This window comes from Misgurnus anguillicaudatus, chromosome 7 (genome assembly GCF_027580225.2).
Source record: "Misgurnus anguillicaudatus chromosome 7, ASM2758022v2, whole genome shotgun sequence".
Taxonomy (NCBI): domain Eukaryota; kingdom Metazoa; phylum Chordata; class Actinopteri; order Cypriniformes; family Cobitidae; genus Misgurnus; species Misgurnus anguillicaudatus.
Window position 1 is genome coordinate 16,497,670 of NC_073343.2, and position 11,324 is coordinate 16,508,993.

Consider the following 11,324-nt stretch of genomic DNA (forward strand, 5'->3'; position numbering starts at 1 on the left):
ACGAATATGTAGCCCCTATGAGGCTTCTTAGGGATGACTACTCACTGAAATGCAACAATGCACTAGGCCAGATAGATCAGAAGACAACAAGGTTCGTAGGAGGCAATGGCGCACACACACACACACACACACGTATATATATATAGTTTGAATGTAAATGTTTATGTATGTTATGTTTATAATTGTTACCAAAGAAAAGAAAATTTTAGTATGACACTATCACAATATAAACAAATTAAAATAAAAGGAATGTAAAAGAAAGCAAACCAACTCTAAAAGTAGAGTAACAATTCGTATAATTAACGAAATAAACTCAAATACCAAGAAACTCCTTGGAGTGTATAGTTCAACAAGGCACAAAAATCAAGTATATCAGTTCAAATGAGATTAATAATTTCTCTTTCTTCAGTTCCTTAGAATGAATGTTCCAGTGCTTCAATAATCAAACCTTCAATAATCCAGTGAAACAATTTGTAGAAATTGCAACGCAGATATCAACAGAAGAAAAGTAGGTGTCTCATGGTGGCTCGCCATCTCACACTATGCACATTCGAAGTTCCAGATTAATGCAGTCCACAGTTAAGAGATCCAGAATCTGATTTCTCAAATAACAAAACTGGCCTGTGCACAACACACAGGATACACACTTAATCAATGTATACATCACATGCATCTCTCATTATAGATACACTTTAAACTTTTATACATATCTACTTTCATATAATACACACATTTATTCAATATAAACAGAACATTTATCCTTTAACACATGAACATAGTATTAAATCATACATTTTCACATACAGTGGATATAAAAAGTCTACACACCCCTGTTAAAATGGCAGGTTTTTGTGATTTAAAAAATGAAAACAAGATGAATCATTTTGGAACCTGTTCCAACTTAATTCCGTACTTCCAACCTATATATTAACCCTTTAGGCGCCAGAGGTTTTTTCCTAAAACATTTAATTTTGACATGTTACTTTCAAAAGGCTATATCTTAAACGTGATAAGAGATAGAGACTTTCTGTAAATTAGAGAAATATTAAGGATGAAACACTTTATGGAGGGAAATAAAAATTAATTAAATTTAATCATTAAATTTGCATATTATGACGTCATATGTGGCAGCCATCTTGAATTTTCATGAAAAGTCACATGTTTGAATGATAAAATGCAGCACTTCTTTCCCCCCAAAATGTCCCTCACCTTCTGTATGCTATATTGCACAATACTGAATGCTCAGGTAAATAGTAGGTAGTAAACAAACTGATCTGCGCGCCGATAGACTAACGTTATGCATAATGGCTCCTCTCTGCCCCGTGTAATGTAACTCCGCCTCTGCTCCTGCTACGGCTCTTTGATTCGGCTCTTTCGGCTCAAGCACTGGCTCTACATTTTAGTGATGGCAGTCCGGCTCTTTTCATAGATTCGGCTCTTCTGACTCGGCTCCCTTAGAAGAGCCGGCTCCCCTGCATGCGTCTGAAGATTCGGCTCTGCTCGTTCGCTACAAAGAATCAGCTCTTAGAGCCGCTCGTTCGCCAACGACCCATCACTAATGGCCAGATCTTCCTCGCATGCGCCCCGAGTGGAGAGAATTTGCACAGCTTGGACTATTGCCTTTACTGTCGCCGTGATTGTGTGCACGGGACGGAGCACTGGAAGTCGTCCGCTCGCCCGACAAACTCCCAGGGCCCGTCGGGAAGACGCAGCTCGCTCTACATTGCTTGCACGGTAAAAAGACTGGACGCGCATATTACCTCCAGCCTCATTCCCCACACCTGTAACACGCCCGCTAACCCGATGAATTCTCCGACCCCGTGTAACATTCCCACCACTGACATTGGGCAAAGGATTCATCATGTGCTTGGTGTATAACTTAGCTACACTTTCACTTTGTCCAGCCGCACGATTGCAAAGCAGGGGCGCGTCTGAATCGTGGTCACTAAATGAATCACCAGCATCTTCTGAAGGCAGATATTCCCCTTCATAATCATTGTCAGCGAATATAAGACCCAATACTTCATTGCAGGTAAGCTTTTTTGATGCCATTATATTATCATGTATTGAAAAAAACTCGCTGAGGTTATCGCTCTGATAAAATGACTCACTTGCACACTAGCTTTGCTGTTGCGCACTTCAATGCGCTCTTGCTCTAATAGTTTGTATAGAAGCATGATGTGTTTCTGAGTCGGGTATAAAGTATGACATGTCTGCCATCTAGTGGAGGGGGGGGGTGAACGAAATTTGACACCCTATGTGACAAAATCGGCAGTTACATTCAGTGACGCATCTTGTCGACAAAAGTCGACCGTGGCGCCTAGAGGGCTAAAGCTAATAACAATAAGAAAACTTTGGTGGTGAAAAAATGGCAAGTAAAGTTGTACAATAACCAGGTTGCATAAGTGTGCACACCCTTAAACTAAAACTTAGTTTAAGCACCTTTAGATTTTATCACAGTATTCAATCTTAATGGGAATGCGTCAATCAATTTCACACTTTTGAATTTGCAATATTTTGCCATTTCTCCTTTCAAAAGCATTTTAAATCTGTCAAATTGGTTGGGTGTCTCCTGTGCACAGCCCTCTTCAGATCACCCCATAGATTTTGGATGGGATTTAGATCCGGACTCTTGTTGGGCCATTCCAAAACCTTGATCTTGTTTTGGTGAAGTAATTCCTTTGTTGATTAGATGTGTGCTTTCTGTCATTGTCATGCTGTGAGGTGAAATTTCTCTTCATTTTAAGTGTTTTGGCAGAAGCCTTTAGGTTTTGGGCCAAAATTGACGGGTATTTGGAGCTATTCATTATTCCATACACCCTGATTAAAACCCCAGTTCCAGCTGAAGAAAAGCAGCCACAAAGTATGATGCTGTCACCTTCATGCTTTACTCTGGGCATGGTGTTCATTTGGTGATGTGATGTGGGTTTTATTGCACCAAATATATATTTTGGTATAATGGCCCAAGTTCAACTTTGGTCTCAATTGACTATAATACATTATTCCACATGGATTTGGGATATAGAAATATTTGTTTTTACAAACTTTAGATGGACTTGATGATATTTTTGGTTAAAAAATGCAAATAGCCCAAACATGAAGAATTCAGGAGATTTTTGTCACATGTAGGGAGCAAAAAGTACTTGCCAGATATTGTTACAATTCTTTAAATGTTGCTGTAGGCCTCTCAGCAGCCTTCCTTACCATTTTTTTCCTGGTTTTCTCATAAATTTTAGGTGGATGCCTGGTCTTAGTAATGTCAATGTCGTGCCATATTTTCTCCACTTGTGGATTATTGTTTTTACAGTATTCCATGGTAAATTCAGTGTCTTGGAAATGTTTTTAACCCTCTGTTGATTGATATTTTTCAACAATGGGATCATGTATCTGCTGAGTAAGCTCTACACAGACAATGTTTTTTTCAGTGGGATGATACATAAAAAAAACCTTTAGGACCAGGCACACTATATTAATAGTTAAAAAGTAATTTTAATTGATGAGAGGTATGTACTACTTCATATTTAACTTAAGTCTAAATGTGATTGGTTGCTTTTGAACACTGCCACAATCACTATTGTAAAAGGGTGTGCACACTTATGCAACCTGGTTATTGTACAACTTTACTTGCCATTTTTTCACCACAAAATTATTCTTAATGTTAATTACTTTAATATATAGGTTTGAAGTAGGGAATTAAGTTGGAACAGGTTCCAAAATGATTCATCTTGGTTTCATTTTATAAATCACAAAAACATGCAATTTAAACAGGGGTGTGTAGACTTTTTATATCCACTGTATATACTCAAAATAATCATACAAAACTCACCGATTCCCTCATATAACAAAAATATATTTTTATCTCCTTCAGATTTTCACCAGATGATTACCGGATGGCCTACATCATAGGATTTCAACACGAAAACAGCACGTGGATAACAAAACAAAAGGTAAGTTCTACTAAGATCTGTTACATTTTATTTTTCAACAAAATAATGACAAAATAACTTACAGTTTTATCTTCCAGGTGTATTTTGCAAATAAACCTCTCAAAAATCCAACTTTATCAAAGATTTGAGCAACATGTGGCTCATGCTTCAGCTCTCATGCTCTCTATCTTTCCCCTTTCCAGCAGCTTCTGCCTAGGGCGGAGTCAGCGTGACCTACTTACACGCAACTGGCTGCCCAGTTGTGCAGTGCAGATCAATATCACAAATCAGAACAAGTTTACAACAAAAACTTTTTCTTTAGTTTTTTTTCCCTTTAGTGCTATATATTTTTCTTTGTTTTTACTTATATTGTAAATAAACCATCCTTGATAGAAACTTTATCTTCATTTTAATACTTAGACTCTTCTTCATTTTCACTTATCATTCAATAAAATTATTCATTTTATCACTACCTCAGACTACAAATGTTTTTGAGCCTGGGTTACACCTGTGTAGTATATTTGATGGTATTGATGGTAAGACAGGACTGAACTGTGGCCTCTGGCTACTCAGTGGACGTCTTTTGAACGTTCAACAGGGATGTCAGTGAGACGTTTAATTTCAACACATATAAGACGTCTAAAAAAGACGTCACAAAAACTTCATTCTGGCTACTTAGTGGACGTCTTTTAAACGTTTAACAGGCATGTCAGTGAGACGTTTAATTTCAACACATATAAGACGTCTAAAAAAGACGTCACAAAAACTTCATTCTGGCGACTCAGTGGACGTCTTTTAAACGTTCAACAGGCATGTCAGTGAGACGTTTAATTTCAACACATATAAGACGTCTAAAAAAGACGTCACAAAAACTTCATTCTGGCTACTCAGTGGATGTCTTTTAAACATTCAACAGGCATGTCAGTGAGACGTTTAATTTCAACACATATAAGACGTCTAAAAAAGACGTCACAAAAACTTCATTCTGGCTACTCAGTGGACGTCTTTTAAACGTTCAACAGGCATGTCAGTGAGACGTTTAATTTCAACACATATAAGACGTCTAAAAAAGACGTCGCAAAAACTTCATTCTGGCTATTCAGTGGACGTCTTTTGAACCTTCAAAAGGCATGTCAGTGAGACGTTTAATTTCAACACATATAAGACGTCTAAAAAAGACGTCGCAAAAACTTTCATTCTGGCTACTCAGTGGACGTCTTTTGAACGTTCAAAAGGCATGTCAGTGAGACGTTTAATTTCAACACATATAAGACGTCTAAAAAAGACGTCGCAAAAACTTTCATCCTGGCTACTCAGTGGACGTCTTTTGAACGTTCAAAAGGCATGTCAGTGAGACGTTTAATTTCAACATATATAAGACGTCTAAAAAAGACGTTGTAAAAACTTTCATTCCGGCTACTCAGTGGACGTCTTTTAAACGGTAGACAAAGACGTTATAATGACGTCTTTTGGACGTGTTTTTGTTTAGTGGGTAGTTTTACCTTTACTTAGCTGAGCACTTGACCCCAAAAAATTTATTGTTTGTGTTGATGCATTGTGATAGTTTGTAGGAAGAATACAAAAAAATCTGTGGTAATTTTTAACACCTTGGGTGTGGATCTAAGCAGTGTTGATTAAACTCTGGAGATTTTGCTGAAATTAGAAATAGTTTCAACTACCCTAACCTAAAGGACAGGTAAGGAAAATAACAGGACAAAGAGTACACTTCTATTAGTAATCATAATAACTTCTTACATTGAACTGATTATACTTTGATTTCTGTAATTTTGTTATTATATTTGTGTGTAAGTATGAACAGGGTAGGGAGAACTACTTCAACATAATTTCCAATACAGTTACAAATAACCTTAAAGAGATGCAGTAACCTAATTCAAGTATCACAAAATGAAAGTAATCAAGACTTACCTTTAGACTACTTCTGTAATGAACTCTGTCTGTGTACCCTGTCTTGTACTCTTATTTTGAAGTCATGTCTGTGTCATCCAATTCAATTCAATTCAATTTTATTTATATAGCGCTTTTCACAATACTCAATTGTTTCAAAGCAGCTTTACATTAATAGAAGCAGTAAAAGCACAGAAAAAATGACAGATAGCACAACATAATACACAATAGCATAAGCTGTCAAATTTGCTGAGGCTATGACTCGACATTATGAACGAGCGTATTACTAATGTAACGTCTAGGAGAAGATGCTAAATTAAGCCCAAGCAGGCTACCTCCCCGGGGTAAAAAACCCCCTAGGAGAAAAAAAAAAAAAAACCCCGGGTTGTTGAGCCGAGGAAAAAAAAAAATAAAAAGTCCTAGGAGGGAAAAACCCTTGGGAGATATATATGTATATAAACACATATAAACGGATAAGGAGATTAAGCGGGGATTAAGCGGGGTTTAAGCGGGTTCTGCCGGTGGTCGTTGGTCAGGCATCAGCTGGGCATCACAGTGATGGACGACCAGTAGATCAGAGGTGAGTCGACTTTCACATCTACCGGAACTGGGTCTGTTTGTCCCATTGTCCTCAGGGTCGAGGACAGGACAGGGAGAGAAAAACAAAATCATATTAGCGTAGGGGCCGTTCACATGTAATGCAAGTGTCACACAGTGATGTGGTTTAATCAGCTTAGTTTCAGACAGACTAACTATTGCGGCATAATTATATTATCCACAGTTGAGGATTTTGCAAATTGGGGGCCCACTGCGACGGTATATATGGTAACTAAGGGTCACCTTTTGATTTTAAGAGAAAGAGAAAATGAAACCTGTCGACCCGTTTGACTAAGGCCTGTAACCCCACTGTCGTCGTTAATGCAGGTTCAGTGGCAAACGGGTCTATATTGCATGCTATTTACAAGATCATGAGAAAACGCCAACATCGCAACCTGGCCATACGTGCCAACCCGTTTGACTAAGGCTGGAGGCCCCACTGTCGTCGTTAATGCAGGTTCAGTGGCAAACGGGTCTGTATGGCATACTATTCACAAGACACAAAAAAGCGCCAAAATCGCAACCCGACCATACGTGCCAACCCGTTTGACTAAGGCTGGAAGCCCCACTGTCGTCGTTAATGCAGGTTCAGTGGCAAACGGGTCTGTATGGCATAGTATTCGCAATATAAAGAAAGCGCCAAAAGCCCAACCCAACCATACGTGCCAACCCGTTTGACTAAGGCTGGATGCCCCACTGACGCCGTTAATGCACGATCAGTGGCAAACGGGTTTGTATGGCATACTATTCACAAGAACACGAAAGTTCCAAAATCGCAATCCGACTATACGTTAAGATAAGGTTTTTATTTATTTATTTGGTTGGTCTGTTTTATGACCGCGAGTGCTTTGTTCGGTACAAATAACTATTTCGAGTTAAGTACTTTTACTAGACAAATTATGCGAATGCTTTGTTGAAGAGAAAAGTTTTAAGTCTAGATTTAAAATTATCGACTGTGTCTGATTCTCGGACATCGGTTGGTAAATCATTCCAGAGCTTAGGGGCTAAGTAGGAAAATGACCTTCCACTTTTAGACACTTTTGATAGTCTAGGGATAATCAAGAGACCAGAATTTTGTGACCGTAGTGTGCGTGATGGATTGTATTCTGATAGTAATTCTCTAAGGTATGAGGGTGCTAGGCCATTTAAAGCTTTGTAGGTGAGTAGTGATATTTTAAATTGTATGCGATATTTAACTGGTAGCCAGTGTAAAGATGCCAGAATTGGGCTTATGTGGTCGTACTTTTTAGATCGAGTAAGTACCCTTGCGGAAGCGTTTTGAACTAGCTGAAGCTTGTTTACTTGATTTGCATGGCATCCCCCGAGTAGCGAGTTACAATAGTCTATTCTAGAGGTCATAAAAGCATGGATAAGCTTCTCTGCGTCAGATGTAGACAGTATATGGCGTATTTTCGAGATATTTCTAAGGTGGAAGAAAGCTGTACGGCAGACGTTGGCGATATGACTATCGAAGGATAAATTGCTGTCGAACATCACACCTAAGTTCCTTACCGTGGAAGATGGCACCACAGTGCAGCCATCTATGTGCAACGTGTAATCTGACATATTATGTTTGTAGCGATTCGGTTCAATAATAAGTATCTCTGTCTTATTGGAGTTCAGCTTAAGAAAGTTATGTGCCATCCAGTCACTAACATCGCTAAGGCAGTCTGTTAGCTTAGAAAACGTGTGTGTTTCGCTGGGATGTGAGGAGATGTAAAGCTGGGTATCATCCGCATAGCAGTGAAAACTTATGTTATGTTTCCTGATAATGTCTCCTAGAGGTAACATGTATAACGAGAACAGGATAGGACCTAAAACCGATCCCTGCGGTACACCGTATTTAACCAGGGAGTGATATGACTCTTCCTCGTTTACATAAACAAAGTGATAGCGATTGGTTAGATACGACCTAAACCATGCTAGCGCCAGACCACTGATACCAACATAGTTTTCTAGTCTATTGAGTAAGATTGTATGATCTATTGTGTCAAAGGCCGCACTAAGGTCTAATAATATAAGAATTGAGATTTCACCACGATCGGATGTTAATAGGAGGTCATTTGTAACTCTAAGCAACGCTGTCTCTGTGCTATGGTGGGGCCTGAATCCTGATTGGAACTTTTCATATGTACTATTATTTGTCAAAAATGTGCGTAACTGGCTTGCCACTACCTTTTCTAATATTTTCGAAAGAAAAGGGAGATTTGAGATTGGTCTAAAGTTATTAAGCTCTCCCTGATCAAGCTGTGGTTTTTTAATCAGCGGTTTAATAACTGCTAGTTTGAAAGATGTTGGAACGTATCCTATTTCTAGCGATGAGTTAAAGATATTTAGAACCGGGGTTGACACTACAGGAAATACCTCTTTAAGTAGTTTTGTGGGAACGGGGTCTAATATACAGGACGATGATTTGGATGACGTTACTAGTTTAGAGAGCTCTTCTATTGTAGTAGGTTTAAATGAATCAAGATGTTCGTGTGGTAGTCTAGTGTTAAGTGAACTAACGGGTAGAGTGGTGGCTGCCTGTGTAGCTACGATGTTTTCCTACATCCATGTCTGTAGTTCTTTGTAGTTCTTTTGTTCATTGGTCCGTGTGATGATTGTTCCCCAGGTGTGTCTTGTTTTCCCTGATGACTCTGTGTATTTAAGCCTAGTGTTTCCAGTGTCTGATGTCGATCGTTACTTGATGTTATGGTGTTTCGTGTTCCGTGTTCTTGGTTCCTTGTGGGACTTCCTGATATGTTTTTGCTTGTTTGTTGCTATTTTAATAAAACCTCACTGCATTTGGATCCGCATCCTGTCTTACCTGGATTATAATCACAACAGAACGATCGACCAAAAATAGGATCCAGCAGTACTCCTTGTTCCCGTGTGCGTCTCAGGGATTCCAGTATGCTTCGTTGTGACGGCATCCGAGTTCAGGTTTGTCCTCCCTCCACGGAGGAGGAGTGGTGGGACAGACTAGCGGACCTTACTGCCCTCCATCAGCGGGGGCAGACTGTGGGTTGTTTTGCTCAAATCTTTTGGACATTGGCGTCTGGTTTGGGTCTCCGCGATATGGAACTTAATTACATATTTAATGATTGTTTGGACGAGCCTCTGCCCTGATGGAAAATGGCCGGGCTCGAGGAGATGGAGTTTTTTTTTAATTTGCCCGTTACGTGGATAAGCTTGGTGAAAGGTATGCACGATTCACGCCCGAGTCACTTGAGTGCATGTCCACTGCCCCCGTGCATAAGACTGTCACTTCCGTGCCGGTGAACGCTACCCCCTCGCGTTGCTCACGTCACCGGTGGCGGAGGAAGAAACCCATGCCCGAGCGACCCGCTGTTAGTGCGGACGCTAATTCCCCGAGTCCTGTTTCCCCTGAGTCAGCGCCCGTGCTCAAGATGGCCGCCACGACATTCCACTCCATGCTTCAGTTCGCTGCTGTTAATCCGGCCCCAGTATTCGAGTTTGCCACAACCATACCAGCTCCGATTTTCCACAAAGCCACCATCATCACTGTTCCAGCTGTTAAAGGTGCAGTAGTAACACCTACACCCATTGTCAAGATGGCTCCCACACCCGAACAAACTCACAAAATGACTGACACACCCACTCCACTTCACCAACTTGCATTGATGAACCCTCCAGCACTGCCAAAAATCCGACATTAATTCACCAGTTTGATGGATGTACCATTGATATCCGTACGGGTGGCCGGGGTGCCCCGTCCTGTTGTTTCCAGCTCCGTGGTGCATACTAAATCTGAGGTATGTTCTCTGCACTCAGTAATTTCCATATTTGGCATGGCTCTGTGGAGTGTGTGGTAGCGTACTGCTCTTCTGTCTCTTATGATGACTTCCAGTAACCCACTGAATCATCTGAATCTCCCGAGTCCTCTGAGCCGAGTGAATCTCCCGAGTCCTCTGAGCCGAGTGAATCTCCCGAGTCCTCTGAGCCGAGTGAATCTCCCGAGTCCTCTGAGCCGAGTGAATCTCCCGAGTCCTCTGAGCCGAGTGAATCTCCCGAGTCCTCTGAGCCGAGTGAATCTCCCGAGTCCTCCGAGCCGAGTGAATCTCCCGAGTCCTCCGAGCCGAGTGAATCTCCCGAGTCCTCCGAGCCGAGTGAATCTCCCGAGTCCTCCGAGCCGAGTGAATCTCCCGAGTCCTCCGAGCCGAGTGAATCTCCCGAGTCCTCTGAGTTCCCCGAGTCCCCTGAATCTTCTGAGTCCCCCGAGCCGAGTGAGTCTTCTGATTCCCCTGAGCCGAGTGAGTCTTCTGATTCCCCTGAGCCAAGTGAGTCATATGATTCCCCTGAGCCGAGTGAGTCATCTGATTCCCCTGAGCCGAGTGGGTCATCTGTGCCGAGTGGGTCATCTGTGCCGAGTGGGTCATCTGTGCCGAGTGGGTCATCTGTGCCGAGTGAGTCCCGTGTGCCTCTTTGGTCAGCTAGTGTGGCCACCCCGAAGCTCCAGAGACTTTCTATTGTCACCAGAACTATGGCCAGTACAGAACTCTCTGACTATCCCACGATGGCTGTCCCCAAGCTCCTTGCCCTCACTGCCTGGTCCATGATGACAATATGTGAACTCACTGCCCTGTCTAACCAGGCCCAGAGGGCCTCTCTCTGTTGTTCCTCTCTACCCAGGTTCCTGGTACCACCAGCACCACCCTGGTATCCAGTCCCCCTCTGTGCTCTGCCGGCTCCGCCCTGGGTTCCTGCTCTGCCAGCTGCGCCCTGGGTTCCTGCTCTGCCGGCTCCGCCCTGGTTGCCAGGTCTGCCGGCTCCTCCCTGGTCCCAGTCTCCGCCCGTGACTCCGCCTAGGTCCCTGTCTTCGCCCGGGGCTCCGCCCTGGCTCCTGCCTCCGCCCTGGCTCCAGCCTCCGCCCACCTGGACTTTATTGTGGAC

General features: G+C 41.9%; 1 long non-coding RNA gene across 1 annotated transcript; it reads right to left on the minus strand.

Moving 5' to 3' along the window:
- Positions 1-279: 279 nt before the first annotated feature.
- On the minus strand, positions 280-4,330 carry LOC141365288 (uncharacterized). The gene is made up of 3 exons (XR_012370526.1): positions 4,010-4,330; positions 3,827-3,895; positions 280-621 (listed from the first exon to the last, which is right to left on the minus strand). It is a non-coding gene; the product is annotated as an uncharacterized lncRNA (long non-coding RNA).
- Positions 4,331-11,324: the final 6,994 nt, after the last annotated feature.